The following is a 21,998-nucleotide window of genomic DNA, read 5'->3' as shown; positions in this document are numbered from 1 at the left end:
GACAATCCTTGCTCTGCTGCTATCAATATAAATTGCATTAACAGAGGGATACAATCAAGATCAAGGGAGGTACTAATACCACTCTATAAAGCCTTAGTAAGACCACACCTAGAATACTGCATCCAGTTTTGGTCACCACACTATAAAAAAGATGTTGAGACTCTAGAAAGGATGTAGAGAAGAGCAAGAAAGAAGATTAGGGGACTGGAGGCTAAAACATATGAAGAACGGTTACAGGAACTGGGCCTGGTTAATCTAGTGAAGGGAAGAACCAGGGGAGACAGGATAGCAGTCTTCCAATATTTGAGGGGCTGCCACGGAGAAGAGTTGGGGGGTCAAGTTATTTTCCAAAGCACCCGAAGGCCAGAGAAGGAATAATGGATGGAAACTGACCAAGGAGAGATTCAACCTGGAAATGAGGAGAAATTTTCTGACAGTGAGAACAATCAACCCATGGAATGGAAGTTGCCTTTGGACATTGTGGAGCTTCATCACTGGAGGCTTTCAAGAAGAGACTGGACGGCCATCTGTCAGAAATGGTGTAGGGTCTTCTGCTTGGGTGGGGGGTTGGACTATATGACCTACAAGGACCCTTCCAACTCTGTTACTCTGTATATGTATATATATATATATTTTTGTAGACTAATCTGGTATGGAAAACCAATGATGTAACTGTAAAAGGGTGAAAATTCATCTGTGGTCCGGGACAGTCTCCAAGTTGAATGTCCAATAGACATGAGAAAAGTAAAGTCTCCTTCAAGTGGAACTTAACTCTACTCCCTGTCTTTTCTTGGGTAGCAACTCAGCCATCGTTGGCCCTGCCTTCTTACAAAATCCTTTCCCAACATCTCAGACTTGCTTCCAGCCCACTCCCCAAACTAAGGTGGTCTCCCACCCAGCACTAAGCAGCTTCTTCGTTTTCTGAGAGCAGCCACGGCAATATTGATTAATGTTTTCCTTTCTGCTGTTGGTTAGCTCGGAAGCTGGTCTCAGCTTGCCTTACAGAAGGACCATGGATCAAAATCTCCCCTTTTCACAAACCCCAAAGGGTGTCTTCTTTTCAGAACCAGGAAAGCTGCCATGAAGCAGAATAACAGGATAACATCACTGGAAGGGACCTTGAAGGTCTTCTACGCCAACCCCTTGCTCAAGCAGGCTCAATCTCCCCCTGCTCTACCATTTCAGACAAGTGGTTGCCCAGTCTTTTCTTTAAAAAAAAAAACAAACTTCTGTGTTGGAGCACCCACAACTTCTGAAGGCAACTTCTGTTCCACTGGTCAATTCTTCTCACTGTCAGGAAATTTCTCCTTAAGTTCTTGGTTGCTTCTCTCCTTGGTTAGTTTCCACCCGTTGCTTCTTGTCCTGCCCTCAGGTGCTTTGACCCCACTCCCCATCTTTGTGGCAGCCCCTTAGATATCAGAACACTGCTGTCATATCACACACACACACACACACACACACACACACAGAGAGAGAGAGAGAGAGAGAGAGAGAGAGTCCTTCTTTTCATTAACTAGTCCTACCCAGTTCCTGCCACCGTTCTTCATAGGTTTTGAAGCTCAAGAGTAACACGCAGATGCGTCTGTTTACTTGCGCTTCCTTAATCACAGAGGGAGTGGAACTGGTCACTCGATTCTCTTAATCTGATTTGGAAGTATGGAGAAAAACAACCCTCGTAGGACCGCCCTTGTGTCATGTCCCTGATAAGACCTAGAATCCTGGTCTGCATAACTAGGTGTCTGCCTCTGGAGGGTAGAGTGGGCCAGAGGTCATCCCTGGATGGCAGAGTCCTCTTTAAGTTTTGCCAGAGTTGATTATGGGGAAGGTTATGTTCCAGCACCCACCTCTCTTCTCCTAGAAGGTCTCCCCTTGTCCTCCCACGTGCGCGCTACAAAATCTGCGGCACGTTTCTTGATGAACAAAATTCACCTTCATCAAAGCTCAATTAATATTTTGCTCCCTAAATGGGGTTATTCAAGGTTATATCTCTGTCATCTCTTCCGATTCAGCTTATGGGGAAGCATGAAAAAATCATAATGTCCCCAGTTCTTCAAACATAAGCCTGACACATTGCATTAAAATGTGTTACTGATTTCATTATCAGCATTAATGTACTCAAGAGAGAAGGACAACCATCTTTATAGCCATCTCACCCACCAAGTTGCGGAAGATAGTAGAACCACGTGATCCAAACCCCTGAGCAATTTCTCCAAATTTTCCTGGCTCCTTATCTCAAAACTCTCCTGTTGCCTCTGGCACCCTCAGACCAAGTTGAGGTAGGACTACCTAGTTCTTTGAAGAATGCCTTTGATGACTTCCTCTTTCATCTCTTTTTCCCAAGGGGAATTAGAAGCTTCTCTCTGCACAAAATATTGATTATTTCTTGCTTTGGACTCACTGAGTTTAAATCTCCTGACTTCAACCCCGTGACAGGATTTCAGTTTAGTTTCTACGCAACTCAACCTCCTTCACCCATCAACCCAAAGTCCCAATCACCCTTATCTTCCTCCTTCGGAACGACTCCAAGCCCGACTTGTAGCAAAACACACCATCCAGCCATGCCACTCAACTTTCTGCAAAGGGTTATTCACAAGCATGTTTAGTGCTGATCCTGACACAGAAGGGGTTAGCAAAAGGAAAGGCATAACATTAGTATTTAGTAGGTGTTACGTCTAAATGGGTTAATACAAATAGAAATGTAGGCAGTTGTATACTTGCATGAGCTGTACATGGATCATCTAAATGACTGTGGTTCTTGGGCAAACCAAATGACCTCTTTCTACAGATAGTAAGATCAAAGCACTCAGTTTAGATACTCCAGCTGTCTTTCCCATTGGCATTTGACATGTAACGGGCCATTTAAATTCAGAGGGTATGTAAACATTTTAACCCTTGGCAGGGGCATCTGAAAAACACACAGGCACTAAAGGGAGGCTCGGTTCCCTGAGCTGCATACCCACTTGATGCCTCTCCTTTGAAGTCCAAGGAAGGTCGCCAGCTTTTCTGAATGACTTGAATGGAAACTATCTGATAACAATGTGCCTCCTTGCAGACTGAAACAGTGACATTTGGAAAGCACAGTCTACTCCCGTTTTCTCCTTGGGGTTTTAGCACAGAGATGTGGAGTTTCTGATGTTGGAGCGAGGGGAAACGAGACCACAAGCCACCATAAAGTGATTAATAAAGCAAGTTAAGCAATGCAAGCCAGATTCTTGAAGGATCCATAAGCAGAGGGATCACGTCAGTGGTGGGATTCAGCCAGTTCGCACCACTTCGGGAGAACCAGTTGTTAACTTTCTGAGCAATTTGACGAACTGGTTGTTGGAAGAAATCATTAGGGCAGAGAACCGGTTGTTAAATTACTTGAATCCCACCACTGGATCACGTGAAGTGTTAATGCCACTTTATAAGGCCTTGGTAATGCCACACTTGGAATCCGGCATTCAGTTTTGGTTGCCACGATGTAAAAAAGATGTTGAGACTCTAGAAAGAGTGCAGAGAAGAGCAGCAAAGATGATTAGGGGACTGGAGGCTAAAACATATGAAGAACGGTTGCTGGAACTGGGTATGTCTAGTTTAATGAAAAGAAGGACTAGGGGAGACATGATAGCAGTGTTCCAATATCTCAGGGGCTGCCACAAAGAAGAGGGAGTCGGGCTGTTCTCCAAAGCACCTGAGGGTAGAACAAGAAGCAACGGGTGGAAACTAATCAAGGAGAGAAGCAACCTAGAACTAAGGAGAAATTTCCTGACAGTTAGAACAATTAATCAGTGGAACAACTGGCCTCCAGCAGTTGTGAATGCTCCAACACACTGGAAGTTTTTAAAAAGAGATCGGATTACCATTTGTCTGCTTTGGTATAAGGTCTCCTGCTTGAGCAGAGGTTGGACTAGAAGACCTCCAAAGTTCCTTCCAACTCTTGTCATTCTATATTTCTATAATAAATATATAATAAATATATATAAAACTTCCAACACTGGAAGTTTTTAAGAAGGTGTTGGATAACCATTTGTCTGAAGTGGTGTAGGGTTTCCTGCCTAAGCAGGGGGCTGGACTAGAAGACCTCTAAAGTCCCTTCCAACTCTGTTATTCTATTCTAAAAGGAATCACCAATTCTTTGATAAGCCCTACTAAAGTCGAATTTATTACAGAGCAATATTTTTGCAGCGATCGACACCTCAAAGACATTACGTGGGTTGAGTCCTCTGCATAGATTTTTTGTTTGGTTGGTTCTGAAAAACATCTCCAGACAGAATAATGAGTAAATATTCACTTCCAATTGCTATTAACCTATGACTTTATCGAAGGTCCTCATCTCAAACCCCTCATTATTGATAAAGTTCCACAAAGAAACCTAACAAGGTAAACATCATAAGGCTCGCTCATTTTTCGTTTCATACCAAGCTTGATGCTTAGGATAGCAATTCTGTCCATGCGTTGATAGAAATAAGCAGGATGGTCCTGTCAAAAGAGGATGACAAAACTGGGCAAGGAATTGCAATGTAGAGAATTTCATTCTCTAGTTTGGAAGTCAGTTATGGAAATGGGTTTCCTCAGTTGCAATGGATGGCTGTGAAGGTTAGACCATAAGAAAGGCTGAACGCCAAAGAATTGAGGCCTTTGAACGCTGGTGCTGGAGAAGACTCCTGCAAGTCCCTTGGACTGCAAGGCGAACAAACAAGTCAGTCCTAGAGGAGATCACCCTCGACTGCTCTTTAGAAGGCCAGATCCTGAAAATGAAACTGAAATACTTTGGCCACCTAATGAGAAGGAAAGACTCACTGGAGAAGAGCCCAATGCTGGGAAAGATGGAGGGCAAAAGAAGAAGGGGACGACAGAGAACAAGGTGGCTGGATGGAGTCACCAAAGAAGTTGGCGTGAGCTTAAATGGACTCCAGAGGATGGTAGAGAACAGGAAGGCCTGGAGGAACATTGTCCATGAGGTCAGGATGGGTTGGAAACGACTTCGCAACGAACAACAAAATGGAGATGGGTGACTTAAATTGCAGATTTCTAGATTACCTCACAACATCTGACAGACATAATCTTCTCTTTTCACTGGGTTTTCATTGTATGAGATGTCATCCAAAGTGGACACCAGCAAAGGACACCAGATTCAAAGCCCTCCTCTTATGGCCCCATCAATAAACAAGACTCCGCTAAAGTAAGAGGTTTTTTTATTGGCAGTCCATTGATTTGTGAGCAATGGATGGAGGAGGAGAAGAATGTGGACCAAGATAGTCCAAAAGGTACTTTTTCAAAAGACAACTGGGCTTTCTTTGAAGATGTTTGTTCTCATCCCAGAAGCTTCTTCGGTTCTGGTTGAAAGATGGAGAACAGAAGGATTTATATGGAGTTTATATTATAATGGGAGCATTTATTCTCCCTCATTCAGTCAGAACTGAAGAAACTTATTGGATGAGAAGTGAAATATCTTCAAAGAAAAACCAGAAAGTCCAGTTGCCTTTTGGAAAAGCACCTCTACGACAACCATGACCTCAAGAATCCGCATATGAGAATCTTCATAGATGTGGACCAAGACAGCTTATCTTCTTCTTCATAACGCACTACCAATTGTACTACTAATTGCTACCAACCTGCCTTCCATTGAGGACCTGTATACTGCACGAATCAAGAAGAGGGCCGTGAAAATATTTACAGACCCCTCACATCCTGGACATAAACTGTTTCAACTCCTACCATCAAAACGATGCTATAGAGCACTGCACACCAGAACAACTAGACACAAGAACAGTTTTTTCCCGAAGGCCATCACTCTGCTAAACAAATAATTCCCTCAACACTGTCAAACTATTTACTAAACCTGCACTACTATTAATCTTCTCATAGTTCCCATCACCAATCTCTTTCCACTTATGACTGTATGACTGTAACTTTGTTGCTGGTAATCCTTATGATTTATATTGATATTGATTGTTCCTGATTGCTTATTTGTGCCCTATGCTTATCATTAAGTGTTGTATCATTAAGTGTTAAATTTGTACCCTATGACCATCATTAAGTGTTGTACCTTGATGAAGGTATCTTGTCTTTTATGTACTCTGAGAGCATATATGCACCAAGACAAATTCCTTGTGTGTCCAATCACACTTGGCCAATAAAAATTCTATTCTATTCTATTCTATTCTAGTCTAGTCTAGTCTATACACACACACACACACACACACACACAAAATTGAAACTAAAAAAATAACACACACACACACACACACACACACGACTGAGTTCTAACAATTGCCTCATTTGGTGGGAATAAATAGCGCTCTGTACCATAATACGAATGAAGTTTGAGTAGATCTAATTTTTTGGTTGTCATTGAGAACATAGATCAATAGAGTTTTGATGTTTATCCAAAGCTTTGTTTTTAGAGGCACTGGCTCAGATTCTGCAGCCACATCATCTCCCCTTTTTGCAAGATTTTCAAGCAGCAAGTTAGCGAATAAGCTTCCTGGGCTTGTCTTGCTCACTTTGTAGTAAATTTATTTTATTTGTTAGCCAGAAATATGCCCCAAAGAGCCACTTCCACTTCCTGGTCAGAATTCAGTCAAATCCATGCATGACCATATCTTTCATATCTATATACACATAAAACACACAACAATCCTACTCACATAGTAGCTTCGTTCTCAGAACAGCAGCAATGTTTCCAGAATCTGTGGAACCACAGAGTGGTTCACAATATTTAAGCCTACAGTAGTCTGTAAACAAAGCTATTGTGGTGGCTTTGTGGTTCAGTGTGTGATGTAAACCCAGAAAATTGAGAAAACCATAATTAGATGAGCTGTCGGTAACTGAAATTGTCTTTAGGCTAAAGGGGAAAGGGAACAGGGGAAAGGGAGGACTATCTATAGTTGCTTACAGTTACTCTAGTAATTGAAAAGAGAGGGAGGGAGGGAGGGAGAGAGTAGATAGCGATAGATAGATAGATAGATAGATAGATAGATAGATAGATAGATAGATAGATAGATAGATAGATAGATAGATAGATAGATAATAGACAGATAGTACATAGATGGATAGAGATGATAGATATAGAAAGATGATACATAGATGATTAGATAGATAGATGATAGATAGATAGATAGATAGATAGATAGATAGATAGATAGATGACAGATAGATAGATAGAATAGAATAGAATAGATAGATAGATAGATAGATGAATAGATAGATGATAGATATAGAAAGATGATACATAGATGATTAGACAGATAGATAGATAGATAGATAGATAGATAGATAGATAGATAGATAGATGATAGATAGATAGATAGATAGATAGATAGATAGATAGATAGATAGATAGATAGATAGATAGATAGATAGATAGGCAGATGATAGATATAGAAAGATGATACATAGATGATTAGATAGATAGATGATAGATAGATAGATAGATAGATAGATAGATAGATAGATAGATAGATGATAGATAGATAGATAGATAGATATAGATAGATAGGCAGATGATAGATATAGAAAGATGATAGATAAATAATAATTAGATAAATAGAAGATAGTTACATGATAGACAGACAGACAGACAGACAGGTAGATAATATAGAAAGTTGATGCCGTGTTTCCCCAAAAATAAGACCCTGTCTTATATTTTTTTGAACCCTGAAATAAGCGCTTGGCCTTATTGCCATGCTCTCAAAAGCCCAATTGGGTTTATTATCAGGGGATGTCTTATTTTGGGGAAAACAGGGTAGATAGATAGATAGAGAAAGATGATATAGATAGATAGATAGATAGATAGATAGATAGATAGATAGATAGATAGATAGATAGATAGATAGGTAGGTAGGTAGGTAGGTAGGTAGGTAGGTAGGTAGGTAGGTAGATTGATTTAGAGACAGACATATAGGCAGACTGATTGATAGATTGACTGACCAACAGACAGACAGATAGGATTGTGTAAGTATTGCTGTACAAATGATTTGTAATTCAGTTTTGCAACTAAATTCCACATCTATTGTGTCCATATAAATGAAGTGTCTCTCATGAATCTAACTTCATCTCTTGGGTTTCTTCTGGGATGGTTATTGTTTGAGTTTCCTGCAATTGTCACCAAAGACAGCTTGAGTCCTTCATGGGTCCTGGAGATCTGAGGAAGATTTATTAATGGGAAGCTCATGAACTTCTTCCACGTTCACCTGGTCGGAATATAAATTATCCAAAGTCAATGTCCAATGGCTTTTTATGGCATATATTTTAAAGATGTTTGAGGTTTTCAAATAAATGCTTGAGGGATGCTACAAAAGTCATAATGGAACTGATGATCTTAGAAGCACTTCTGGGTTGCATTTTCAGATTTTCTCATACAGTTATGAATGTAAAGGGGTTAAAATACTGGGATTAAATTGTTTAATCCTAGTTATGTTGCTTGTTATGATGCCTGATGTCAAAGAGGAAGATCTTCAGAGCCAAAACTGTTTCTTCTTTCTCATCAGCTAGAAAAAGCATAATGTTTGTTTAATTTATGCAATTCTTCTAAGTAGCAATATTTTAAACTTTTTCAGCACAGCTCTCTACAAATACTCCAAAGTGGGTGATATTTTTAGGTATGTGCATTCTCATGAAATGCCCTACAGTTGGGAAAATGTGTAATAAATTAAAGTAATAAAAAAATAGTGTTTAAAAAGCATGGGTTTCTGTATTTGGTTTACAAAAAGTCATATTTGGTTTTAACTGGGTTGATATAGGATCCCTGGAGCTACATCCAGAAGTGATTGGCATATCTTTTGTCCTTATGTGAAGGAGCATCTCAATTTATAGAACTCTTAACAAATTGTGTAGCTTCACCACCAGAAATGGCTTCTGTTCCTCTTGACTTCTTTCTTAACAACAGCAACAACAACAACAGAGTTGGAAGGGACCTTGGAGGCCTTCTAGTCCAACCCCCTGCCCAGGCAGGAAATCCTACACCATTTCAGACAAATGGCTATCCAACATTTTCTTAAAAATTTCCGGTGTTGGAGCACTCACAACTTCTGCAGGCAAGTTGTTCCACTGATTAATTGTTCTAACTGTCAGGAAATTTCTCCTTAGTTCTAAGTTGCTTCTCTCCTTGATTAGTTTCCACCCATTGCTTCTTGTTCTGCCCTCTTTGAACCTTTGGATAAAAAACTTAAAATTCCATCCGCCTCTTCTTTCCCATGTGAAGGAACTAGGCTGCTTGCTCTGATGTGTGAAGGCCCTTCCTGGACCTGCATGGATCCATCCCTGATATAAAAGAAAACTGGGCCAATTAATGCGTGCATAAAAGTATTATTTCCGATAAAAGAGAACCTTTTTAGCTCAGGAGTGAAAGGATGGCTCCTTGATGCTTTCTGAGCTTGGTTGTTTTCTTGCAAACATTTCATCGCCCAAACTAGATAACACCATCAGTGCTGATGTTGTTACCTAGCCATTCTGTTACCTTGTTTGGGTCATGAAACATCTGCAAGAAAACAATCAAGCTCAGGGAGACTTTATAAAACCCTAGAATTCCCACGCCGGGAATACTGCAACCCATTTTGGTCACCACGTTACAAAAAAGAGTTTAAGACTTTGGAAAAAGTTCAGTGAAGAGCAACTAAGACCATCAAAGGCCTGGAGACTAAAACAAACGAAGAAAGGCTGCAGGATTTGGGTTTGGCCAATCTAGAGAAAAGAAGAATTAGGAGCGACATGACAGAAGTCTTCCAGTATTTGAGGGGCTGCCACAAAGAAAAGGGGGTCAAATTATTCTACAAAGCACCTGAAGGCAGGAGAAGAAGCAATGGATGGAAACTAAGTCTGTCTATCAGTCACTCCATTATTTTCCTTTTTCTTTATTTGCTGTGAATGAAGTGTGGCATGTTTTCACTTGTCAAGGTCATGGAAGGAACCAACCTCTCAATTACTATTACTGTCCCCACTCAGCTATTTCAGCAATGTTGCTTGATGCCGTTCCAATTGTTCCAACTTTTGTGTCTTCAGAATTGCACTCAAAAGACAAGTGCATTTAATCCAAAGAGACCTCAATCAACTTTTGCTATATTTGTGTTTAAAAGGCAGTGACAGGCCTATTAACTATAAATAAAGCTGTTACTGCTATCCTAAGTGCTGGGGAATGCAACATTTGCATTCAAACACGACCATGGGTAATACGGGAGATATTTTTCACTGACAAGTGATCTCAGGGCAACATGATCTAAAGAGGGCTGTGAATGGGGGTTAATATAAAATACTACGATCGTCCAAAGTGTTTTGATTTTGTTTCAAAGCAATTGGGAGCATAAAAATAACTTGGTTAAACGAGAGGGTTTAAATGTTACAGCGAGTCATAGCCAGCCTTAGGCACCAGGGTGTAGCTTCTTACAATGTGACAGATGTTCAACATTAAAAATAAGCAGTTATTTACAACTTTAAAAAACACATTTAAATAAAATAAAATACTTCCAAAAACTTTTTTTTTTAAAAATTAAAAAGTAAATAAAATTAAGACGGCCAGCATCTCGTGATAACACAGAGAAATTTTTCAAGAATTGCTCCCTCTCCCGTGGTCCTGTTCACTTGCTATTTTTGTTTTTTGTAAAAAAATAAAACTACAAAGAAGATTTTAGCTCTCAGTGGCTGCCATCAAAAGGAGCTGGTGTACCATGACGTCTTTTTCGAGCAATAATTTTGTTCCAATTTATAGCTATTTCCATGGATGGAAATTGATGCGAGAGCCTCTTTTTTTTTTTTTATTTACATTTATATCCCGCCCTCCTCCGAAGACTCAGGGCGGCTTACAGTGTGTAAGGCAATAGTCTCATCCTATTTGTATATTTATATACAAAGTCAACTTATTGCCCCCCCCCAACAATCTGGATCCTCATTTTACCTACCTTATAAAGGATGGAAGGCTGAGTCAACCTTGGGCCTGGTGGGACTTGAACCTGCAGTAACTGCAAGCAGCTGTGTTTAGTAACAGGCTGTCTTACAGCTTGAGCCACACTGCGGCCCACACTCTTGAAAATTGTGTTTAATTTGTAAAGACAAATTACAGTAAAAAAAAATATCTGGGGATAAATATTCTTAATGCAGGATTTCTTTTGTAAACATTTGCACAAGTCAAAAAGTGAGACTTGTATCTGAAGCTGCAGGGGATCACATGCCATTAATCCTGGTGAAGATGCATGTAAGATTTTGTGCAAGCATTTGCAGGACAAAGCAAGCGGTTGTTTTCTTTCCAGCTCCCATCTTTGGTTCCAGAACCAGGTGAGCTACCTAAGACTTTGCTCACTCCATAAATCAAAGGTAAACACTGCACTGATCAAAAGAAATCACTGAATGATTTTGAAGAGGTATACAAGGCCATGAAAAATAGAACACTTCTCCAGGATGGCCAAGGCTGCTGAGACTCACAATGACTCACTCCTTCATTTCTCTCCTCCGGGGATAGAAGGGGGTGAGAAGCCGCAGCAGAAAATACATGAGTTAAAAGAGAATATTTGTAGCTCAGGGTTGAACTGTGGAGTTCTTGGGATGCTCTGAGCTTGGTGGTTTCCTTGCAGATGTTTCATGACCCAACTAGGGAACATCATCAGTGTTAGAAGGGAGGAGGAGGGGGAGGAGGAGGAGGAGGAGGAGGAGGAGGAGGAAGAGAAAGAGGAGAAGGGGGAGGACTGTGGGGGAAGGAGGAAGAGGAGGAACAACTGTGGACTCCTCTGTGCTCTCTGAGCTTGGTTGCTTTCTTGCAGACATTTCATGACCCAACTAGGTAACATCATCAGTGCTAGAAGGGAGGAGGAGGAGGAGGAGGAGGAGGAGGGGGAGGGGAAGGACTCTGGGGTCCTTGGTGCTCACTGAGCTTGGTGGTTTCCTTGCAGATGTTTCATGGCCCAACTAGGAAACTTCACCAGTGCTAGCAGGGAATAGGAGGATTCCCTTAACAACTGCCTTGCTTGACAGAGGAAAGGAACGCAAAGGAGGGTTGTAAATGAAAGACTATCTGGATACATAGCATGTTCCTCCTCTGCAGGAGTACCTGGAGTGGATCGAAAGAGTCAAGATGGGCAGTCAAGGTCTGTCTCTTTCTTCCAGGCATTGCATGTCTGACACATAAAAAAAACGAACAAACCCTGGAGCTTTGGTTGCATTGCATTGTCACCTCCACAATCCTGACTTTTTTGCCCTCCCCTCCCCCATTAAACCGCCCTCGGAAGAGGCAACATGTGGAACTTTCCCGAGAGTAGAATGAGGACTTTCCGCTTTTGCTGTGGGCAAAAGTAACAGTTGGAGCCGCTCTTCAGGCTCACTGATGGGAAATGGCTAAATTTACCCTTGATGTCATACTTTGGACGGTGCGAAGACAGCCGAGGGACGGACGGCCTTCAGCCAGAAGTTCTTGAAAAATGGATTTGCAGATGAATATCCCTTTTTGACTTCAGCGAAGGCTCCAAAGATCACATCAGAGGTTACTTAATCCTTTGATTGTTCCAAAAATCTGTCGATGATTGATGGGATCTGGAGAGCGCTCCATTAGAAACCTTGGAGAGGTGGCTGCGAGGCAGACTCACAACTCGGGGAGTGAAATAAATGTCACCATTCACTTCTTTTGCCTCGTCTCCAACTTCGCTCTTTTATATAACCCGACTGCTGCCAGAGGTGTAGGAAGGAAAAGAAAGAGGGGGCGGGGGATGCATTGCCAAAAACTGACACTGGAAAATGCGTCGGTTCAAAACATATCATTTTCTCCCCGGTGGATGAAAGGAGGGAGATTAACGCAAACAAAAATCAGCGGTGTTGTAAATTAGCTCAGTGATTTCAAAAGGTCATCTCTTCATTCCTGGAACCGTTATGACCTCCCATGAAATAGTATCCGATTGACACTAAAATGCTTAAAAGGGTTTTTCTTGGAAATTACGCTCTGCTGGAATTCAGGGAATCTTGCTGATTCCAGAGAGCCAAAGTAGACGTTCTATAGCAGGGATCTCCATCCTTGGTGACTTTATGACTTGTGGACTTCAAATCCCAGAATTCCCCAGCCAGCCTGGCTTGCTGAGGCATTCTGGGAGTTGAAGGCCACAAGTGGCCAAGGCTGGGGACCCCTGTTCTAGAGAGAAATATATAGCATTGGCCCAACTTTTTTAAAAAAACGATATGCGGTCTTGGTGGGACAATTCAAATGGGACAAATCTAAGCAGAAGCTCCTTAATCTTTTCTCAGCTTTTCTCTTTTCCCCCATCCTCAACTGAGCTTTCTTTTCATAATGTCAATGCTCCAAACACAAACCCCACTTTCTCATTACGAAGATTAATAGAGCGTTTGAACAGAACTTGGATGTAGAAATGTTTCCTGGTTTCGGAACGTTCCCTACTGATGTATTTAGTTAAGTAATTCCCCTGGACCCACATCCTGTGTAGAACTGGGGTTATGACAAATAGATTGTCACGTACCTAAGACGGCATGAAGAGAACTTTTCTGATTTGAGACCTTCTAGATGTTCCAGATCTCCTGCGCCCTGCAATTAGATCACCAGGGATTGGCAACAGTGAGTGGTGAGATCCTGAGTAGGGGGCCTCTTAAGTCGAAAGACCAAGGAAAGGGGTAGATCAGATTCAAGATGGCGGCAACGGAGGAAGCGTGGTTACATCCTAGGGAGAAAAGTTACTACCTCAGCCTGATTGTGTGCGCTGCCACAAAATACAAAATAATAGAGTTAGAAGGGGCTTTAGAGGTCTTCTAATCCAACCTCTTGCTCAGCCAGGAGAACTTATAGTGTCCAATCTCTTCTTAAAAGCCTCCAGTGATGGTGCACCCATAATTTTTGGAGGGAAGCTGTTCCGCTGGTTGATTGTTCTCATTGTCAGGAAGTTTGAGGTTCTAGTTCTTGGCTAAATCTTTCCTTGATAACTTTCCACCTGTTACTTCTTGTCCTGCCTTCAAGTGCTTTTGGGAACAGGTTGTCCTCCCCTCTTCTCTGTGACAGCCCCTCAAATATTGGAAGGCTGCTATCGTATCACCACTAGACCAGCCAGTTCCCGCAGCCATTCATCATATGTTTTAGCATCCATATCGACACTAAGAGGATGATGGCTAATTAAAGACAGAGGCTCCTTCAAGTAGAATCAAAGTTAACAAAGAGGTTGTTTTAAAAAGATTTAACTTCTCTTTGCTCTTCCTTTCCTTTTTTTTGTCTCCACTATTATTGACATTTAGGTTTAACGAATCCCATAGATCAGGGACTTGGCTCTTTCTGTTAATACTTCAAATAATGACAATACCATATAAAAAAACATAACAGTGTAATGTCATCTACCAACTATGGTTATCCAGGGATTATTTCAAGAAAGAGTAAAGGGAGGGAGGGAGGGAGAGAGAGAGAGAGAGAGAAATTAAATCCAGGAAAAGAAACTATTCCAAAATGGTACGAAAAGGACGTGTTTCGAATAACTCTGGCTATTGTTGGTAACAAAGAGTGCCGTGACTTTTATTTTAAGTACTGTAAAAAGAAAAAAAGGGGGGGAAACTATTTCTGAACCGTCCCTTTTGAGCTACTAAGTCCAAGAGGACTTTGGTAAGACTATAATTAAATTGAGGCTTCTCAAGAAATATCTTCATGGTAGACCATGGAATTCGTTTCATGCGCGTCCATTGTACGTCCCTTCTAAATATAATAAACAGAAAAATGAGGGTGAAGGTTAGTTCTCTGAGCTTGTGGGTTGGTTTCCGAACGTTTCGTTACCAGGCTGGGTAACATCTTCAGTGGAGTTTAGGGGCCGTCAGTTATCAGTGTTCCTCTGTTTAGAACAGAAGAAACGTGATGACCCTGGGCAAGGAATGGGGAGGGGGGGCCACACAGACATCTGATAGTTCAAGCTGCCCCTTTATTGCTCCAACTTTCCTCCAAACGCTCCCCCGTTTATGGCAAGTCCCAGAACAAAGTGATCACACACACATACACACACACACACACCCCTCCAGCAGCCAGGGTGCAAGTAATCCAGCAAAACGCTGTTAGCACAACAGCTGCAAAGCAAGAAATCCAATGGGGCAAGGGAACAAGGCTATTAGTCCAGGAAGCAAGGAATAAAGCAAGAAGTCCAGGAAACTCAAAATGTTGGCAATGGTACACAACACTCCACAAATTCAGCGTTTGTTCCTGACAAAGGCCCCTCCCCACAGCGTCTCCTTAAATCTTAGTCCCCAGGTGTGCCTTGTGAAGGGGGGCAGGGGGCTCTCCTCCCGAGTCGTCGGGTTGGCTTGCGCTGTTCCCACCTTCTCTCCACTCTCCATGCTCGGGGATCAGGAGTGGACAGTTTTACTCATCGCCTGAGCTCTGTCGCTCCTCATTTCCACTGCTTGTCCTCTCTTGGTCATCCTGCCCCTGTGGGGCCCTGGGCTGCCTCGGCCTGCTCCTCCCCACATTCCTCCAAAGCCGACAAAGCTGCCCCCTTGATCTCCGTCAGCTCCAGCTCCTCCTCTGCAGATTCAGTCTCCGACAGGGGCATGACAAAACAGAAAAACACTTAACTAACACTGACATCCCTTAAACTCCACTGAAGATGTTACCCAGCCTGGTAACAAAACGTTCAGAAACCAACCCACAAGCTCGGAGAATACAGATATTCACCACTATTGCAAACAGAAAAATGCTAGCAAGGAACATTGTGAAGTTAAAAAAGTAGCTGTTTCCATATTGTTCAATTATGCATGTTCTTTGGTTTTACCTAGGAGTGTAGTGGCAGTGGATAAAGATGCTGAGCTTGTCAGTTGGAAAGCTGACAGCCTGGGCTCGAGACCCAACACTGCACGGCAGAGTGAGCTCCCGTTCTCACCCCAGCTCCTGCCCACCTAGCAGTTCGAAAGCATGCAAATCCAAGTAGATAAATAGGTACCATGGCAGTGGGAAGGCAACAGTCTTCCATGAGCCTTGGCGTACAGTCATGCTGGCCACATGACCACAGGAAATGCCTTTGGACAACGCCGGCTCCCTCAACTAAAAAAACCAGAGATGGGCATTCTGGAGTCAGACACAATTAGATAGGGAAATCTTTACCTTTTTCTCTTTGCTTTTGTTCACCTGACCTTGGGACACAGCAACGGTCATAAATATGAACCAGTTTGCCAAGGATCTGAATTTTGGTCACAGGATCACAGGGAGACTATAAAGGTCGTTACTGTGAAAAATGGTCCTAAGTCACTTTTTTCAGTGCCGTTGTTAAGTTTGAACGGTCACTAAATGAACCTGTAAACACAACCTCATGTATTTCTGTATCCTCTCCAACCCTCCCAGTGAACGTCCTACAACTTCTCTGGACTGTTGGTTGCACAGCCATCCTTCTTCTGCCCTGGATTATCTCCAAAGAGAAGCAGAGTTTTCTGCTTTTTTGCCAGAAAAGGCTGACGGAACCGCCGAAGATAGCAGCAGCACTTAAACTTATATAGCGCTTTACAGTGCTTTAGACCAGGAGTCTCCAACCTTGGCAACTTTACGACTTGTGGACTTCAACTCCCAGAATTCCTCAGCCAGCATGCACTGGCTGAGGAATTCTGGGAGTTGAAGTTCACAAGTCATAAAGTTGCCAAGGTTGGAGACCCCTGCTTTAGACAGCCCTCTCTGAGCAGTTTACAGAGCCAGCGTCTTGCCTTCAACAACCTGGGTCCTCATTTTAATGACCTCAGCTGAGCCAGCCCTGAGCCGATCAGGATCGAACTGCTGACAGTGGGCAGAGTTAGCCAGCAATACGGCATTCTACCCTCTGCTTAGAACCAAATCCTCTTAACTACACATCAAATTTCAAGAAGGTGAAAAAAAACCTTCTCTTGCAGGAAAAGCTATTTTTACATTTTTGAAAGTTTAAACCTGCTCTGAAGTTGGGATTAGCCCTGGTAGATCCCCCACTAAACTATAGGAATCTAAACTAAGGGTAGACAGCTGTTCTTGGCTGGGAATCCAGCTCAAAAATACACTTGATGTACATACAGGGTTTCTTGGCTACTCCATGGATGTCCCATCTGTTCTGATGGCCCAGTGCCTGCTTAGCTGCTGGTCAGTCTTTTGCCCTTGGATAATATCCTAGAGTCCCATGATGCACAGGCTGGGTCCGGTGGCCAGCGAGGTCTCCTTGAAGAGGTCTTTTCTTCTTTGCCCAGGGAGCAGGGCTGCAGCTCTGACTTCTTGAACTTGAACCCCACCTGTTCCCAAGCGAATCCCCCGGTAGAAGAACAAATGAACAATAAAAGCTGTGGAATCCATGGAAACTTGTGGCTGTCTACAATCCGGCAGGCTCTGTTACACCGCATTCTTCAAATACACCCGGTTACCAGTTGCGATAGTCACATGAAAGTTTCCGCCTATAGTCAGGCCCTGAGACCAACAGGACAAATCAAATTTCAAAGGAGTGAATGCAGCTGACACTCAAGACCCCACTTGTAGAGGCTACTCAAGAAGAGAGAGAGAAAGCCGGGCGAGGAAGGATCTCTACCTAACAGGCCACCGCAGAAACATGACCTTAAGTTATTGAGGCCGAGATAAAAGGGAATGAAGAGAATTAATCTACCTTGAAAGAAAGGGGAAATGTTGACCATTTAGGACCAGATCCAAAGCCCCATCAAGGACAACAGAGACCACGGAAAAATGGTTGAGCTCTGAAGAAATGAACGGCCGTGCAAATGGTCAACTTGAAATAAAGATGGGATGCTTGATGAACACCCTCCTCACTGCTACCTCAACAAACGGGAAACAAAATTGCCTGGTGCTTTGTGGGTTATATCTTTAGTTACAAAGCTTCCATGGATTTGGAGTTCTGCTGGGCTTCCACTCCAGCTGGCAATTTGTTCCCTCCATCTCTTTTTCTGGGCAGGATGTGGCTTAATGTTTTCCTTTGTGTTTCATTGGTAGGTGCTATTTGGTGGTTCTCCAGAAGAAAGGGACCTACGGTGGTATTGTGATGAGGAACAGGGTCAGGGAGACATGTGAATGTCAGTCCAACCTGAACTCTACACCTACAGTTGTGGCCAAACAGTTGTGGTTCACCTTTGAATAGCAATAACAATAGCACTTTGACTTATATACCACTTCACAGTGCTTTTACAGCCCCCTCTAAGCGGTTTACAGAGTCAGCACTTGGCCCCCAACAATCTGGGTCCTCATTTTACCCACCTCGGAAGGATAGAAGACTGAGTCAACCTTGAGCAAGTCAGGATCGAACTGCTGGCAGTGGGCAGAGTTAGCCTGCAATACTGCATTCTAAAAAGAAGGAAGGTTTCCTTCTCTAAGCGGTTTACAGAGCCAACCTCTTGCCCCTAATCTGGGTCCTCATTTTACCCATCTCAGAAGGATGGAAGGCTGAGTCAGCCTTGAGCCTGGTGAGAGTCAAACCACCAAATTGCAGGCAGCCAGCAGTCAGCAGAAGTAGCCTGCAGTACTGCACTCTAACCACTGAGCCAGCACGGCTCTTAATCTTTCAGGATTATTTGCTGGTTTGTCTACAATATACACTTATTATAGCAGGAGGAAAACCTGCACATTGGTTAGGGTCTTCTGCAGTGGCCCAAACCCCATGGGCCATGCTGCCCTAGACTTGTGATTGGGCCCTTGCTCTGGCTTTACAGGAGAACTCTCAAAATGTTGTTATTGTTATTTTAGCTGCCTTGTGGAAGGTAGACAGACAAGCATTGTCTGCAGCAACTTGAGAAGTAAAAGAAAAAGTCATCCATCATGGGAAAGGCTGTAAAGATCATTGAAACCATCATTCTTTTGCTTTGAAATAAGGCCCATTTCAATTTTCAAGGGCCCTTTGATAGAGCTAATTTATGGAACAGAAATTTCTTCCAAAGCCCTATAAATAACAAAAAGTGATCGCAGGAAAAGCCATACAAGTTTCCACTAATGCTCTAATCCAATCAATACCTATCAGGGTAATTGAACCCTCGGTTTGAAGTCCGTCTTCTGAGACCCGAGATCAAAGCAAGTCTGGCCCAAAGTGGGACTATTTGCATGCATCTACATATTTGCATCAGTTATGCAAGGAATGGGAGGAGGGCGGGGGCGGCTGGAATGCTCTGCGTTCTTGACATTCATTGAAAAACTTGACCGAGCTTCAGACGATGGTGAGTGAGACACCACTTGGCAACCTTCAGAAGAAATTTTAGGGTCTCTGGTGGAGTTGCACGCAGGATTCCACGAATCTGAGATAATTTAGTGAGGAGAATTAGATGAGGGAGCAACATCTGCCTTTGTGTCAAATGGTACATTTGGTATAATTGTCCCTCCCCTGGGCAATTATCATGAGTTGGTTTTTTTTAAAAAAACATTCTATGGGTAGGAGATGGTGATTGGGGGATCTTGTATCTAACAGTAGTTTAGATTCTGAATATCTTAACAGGTGAACAGAGTTGGAAGGGACCTTGGAGGTCATCTAGTCCAACCCCCCGCCCAAGCAGGAGTTCCTGGACCATTTCTGACAGATGGCAGTCCAGTCTCTTCTTGAAAGCTTCCAGGGATGAAGCTCCCACAACTTCCAAAGGCAACTTCTGTTCCATTGGTTGATTGCTCTGACTGTCAGGAAATTTCTCCTTAGTTCTAGGTTGCTTCTTTCCTTGATCAGTTTCCACCCGTTGCTTCTTGTTCTACCCTCAGGTGCTTTGGAGAATAGCTTGACTCCCTCTTTTTTGGAGCAGCCCCTCAAATATTGGAAGACTGCTATCATGTCTCCCTTAGTCCTTTTTTTCATTAAACTAGACATACCCAGTTCCTGCAAACATTCTTCATATGTTTTAGCCTCCAGTCCCCTCATCATCCTGGTTGCTCTTCTCTGCACTTTTTCTAGAGTCTCAGCATCTTTTTATAGTGTGGTGACCAAACTGGATGCAGTACTCTAGGTGTCGCCTTACTAAGGCTTTATAGAGTGGTATTAGTACCTCCCTTGATCTTGATTGCATCCCTCTGTTAAGGCAATTTAGGATTGCATTGGCTTGTTTGGCTGCAGTAACACACTGTTGGCTCATATTTAACTGGTTGTCCACTAAGATTCCAAGATGCCTCTCACAGTGACTGCTATGAAGCCTGAATGGGACTCAGGTGGAGTTCCATTCACAGAAATGCCCCCCCCCCATCCACTTCCTTAAAACTCTCCAATTCCATTTAGTTCAGAGTTGGACGTCTTCCAAGAAGAGGAGAAAAAATATATAGAACAAGGGATTGTGCCTGGGTAGTGCAAACAGGAGAACATCACACATAATTCCATATTTTTTCCTCCTTGTGAGTGGAACAAATACTCTCACACTCATAAACATCTTGCAATGATGGCGATGATTAATTTTAAGCCTCCAGGGTTTAAAACTTGCTAATAGGTGTCAGTTGTGGCTTCCTTCGTACAATGCAGTGTCCCTTTTATGGCTTTCGATGCTTTTTGTGACATCTTTAGAAAGGGATCCTTTTGTCACTTTCAATCATGATTATTGATTGAGGCTGTGCTGTCAGGTTGGTGTCGACTCTTAAGTGACTACAGATAGATTTTTCCCTTTGTTCAGCTTTGACTCAAGTCCTCCCGCAGCTACTTTGCAAATGCCAAGGAAAAAAGAAAGGCAAAAAAGAAGGAAGGAAGGAAGGAGGGAAGGAGGAAAGAAAGAAACAAGGAAAGAAAGAAAAGAAACAAAGAAAGAAAGAAAGAAAAGAACAGGAGAAAAAATATATAGAACAAGGGATTGTGCCTGGGTAGTGCAAACAGGAGAACATCACACATAATTCCATATTTTTTCCTCCTTGTGAGTGGAACAAATACTCTCACACTCATAAACATCTTGCAATGATGGCGATTATTAATTTTAATCCTCCAGGGTTTAAAACTTGCTAATAGGTGTCAGTTGTGGCTTCCTTCGTACAATGCAGTGTCCCTTTTATGGCTTTCGATGCTTTTTGTGACATCTTTAGAAAGGGATCCTTTTGTCACTTTCAATCATGATTATTGATTGAGGCTGTGCTGTCAGGTTGGTGTCGACTCTTAAGTGACTACAGATAGATTTTTCCCTTTGTTCAGCTTTGAATCAAGTCCTCCCGCAGCTACTTTGCAAATGCCAAGGAAAAAAGAAAGGCAAAAAAGAAGGAAGGAAGGAAGGAGGGAAGGAGGAAAGAAAGAAACAAGGAAAGAAAGAAAAGAAACAAAGAAAGAAAGAAAGAAAGAAAGAAAGAAAGAGGAGAGAAGAATGGAGGAAAGAGAGAAAGAAGAAAGGAAGGAAGGAAGGAAAGAAAGAAAGAAAAAGAAAGGGGAGGGAGGGAGGGAAGAAAGGAGGGAGGGAGGGAGGGAGGGAGGGAGGAAAGAAAGAAAGAAAGAAAGAAAGAAAGAAAGAAAGAAAGAAAGAAAGAAAAAGAAAAGGGATGGAGGGAGAAAGAGGACCAATAAAAGAGAATATCTGCAGCTTGGGGTTGAAATGAGGGATTGTTGGTGCCCTCGCAGCTTGCTTGTTTTCTTGCAGATGCAGATCAACCCTCAGAGAAGAACTCAACTCTCTTCTAGCACTGATGATGTTACCTAGTTGGGTAATGAAATGTCTACAAGAAAACAAACAAGCTGAGTAAGCACCAAGGATCCATCAGAAAGAGAGAGGAAAGAAGAAAGAGAAAGAGGGAGGGAGGGAGGGAGGGAAGGAAGGAAAGAAGGAAGGAACAAACTTACTTTCACTTTGGGAGGTGTGTGTGTGTGTGTGTGTGTGTGTGTGTGTGTGTGTGTGTGTGTGTGTGAAAACTGTTATGGCCTCAACTCTTTGCCCTTTTCAAAGCCATTCCTGCCCAGTGACTTCATTTCCAGGTCTTGCAAGAGGAACTGGCTGAACGGAAGTCTCTTCTCTTCCGGTACTTCCACTCTGAGCATCAGGAAGCATCGATCCTGGAAACAGGAGACGCCGTTGACCCAATGGGGAAATGTCACCACACAGTGGCCTCTTGGCCATAGGCTGCTGTCCAGTTCCTTTATGGCTAATCATGGTTTGAGTTTTCCTGCATTTGGACCAAACAATCTTTC

The 21,998-nt window shown here is 42.6% G+C and overlaps 1 long non-coding RNA gene across 2 annotated transcripts in view; it reads right to left on the bottom strand.

Moving 5' to 3' along the window:
• Positions 1-2,802, bottom strand: part of LOC131199111 (uncharacterized) — a 31,882-nt gene extending 29,080 nt beyond the window's left edge. Inside the window, exon 1 of one of the 2 annotated variants that reach the window (XR_009155259.1) lies at positions 2,715-2,802. This is a non-coding gene — a long non-coding RNA (uncharacterized LOC131199111). Of the gene's footprint in view, positions 1-1,523; positions 1,601-2,714 lie in introns of those variants that run through there. The other variant, XR_009155260.1, reaches the window with a different exon arrangement.
• Positions 2,803-21,998: the final 19,196 nt, after the last annotated feature.

The sequence above is a fragment of the Ahaetulla prasina genome, chromosome 5, assembly GCF_028640845.1.
Source record: "Ahaetulla prasina isolate Xishuangbanna chromosome 5, ASM2864084v1, whole genome shotgun sequence".
Taxonomy (NCBI): Eukaryota; Metazoa; Chordata; class Lepidosauria; order Squamata; family Colubridae; genus Ahaetulla; species Ahaetulla prasina.
Note: the sequence above shows the minus strand (reverse complement) of the source record. Positions and strands in the feature narration are given on the sequence as shown.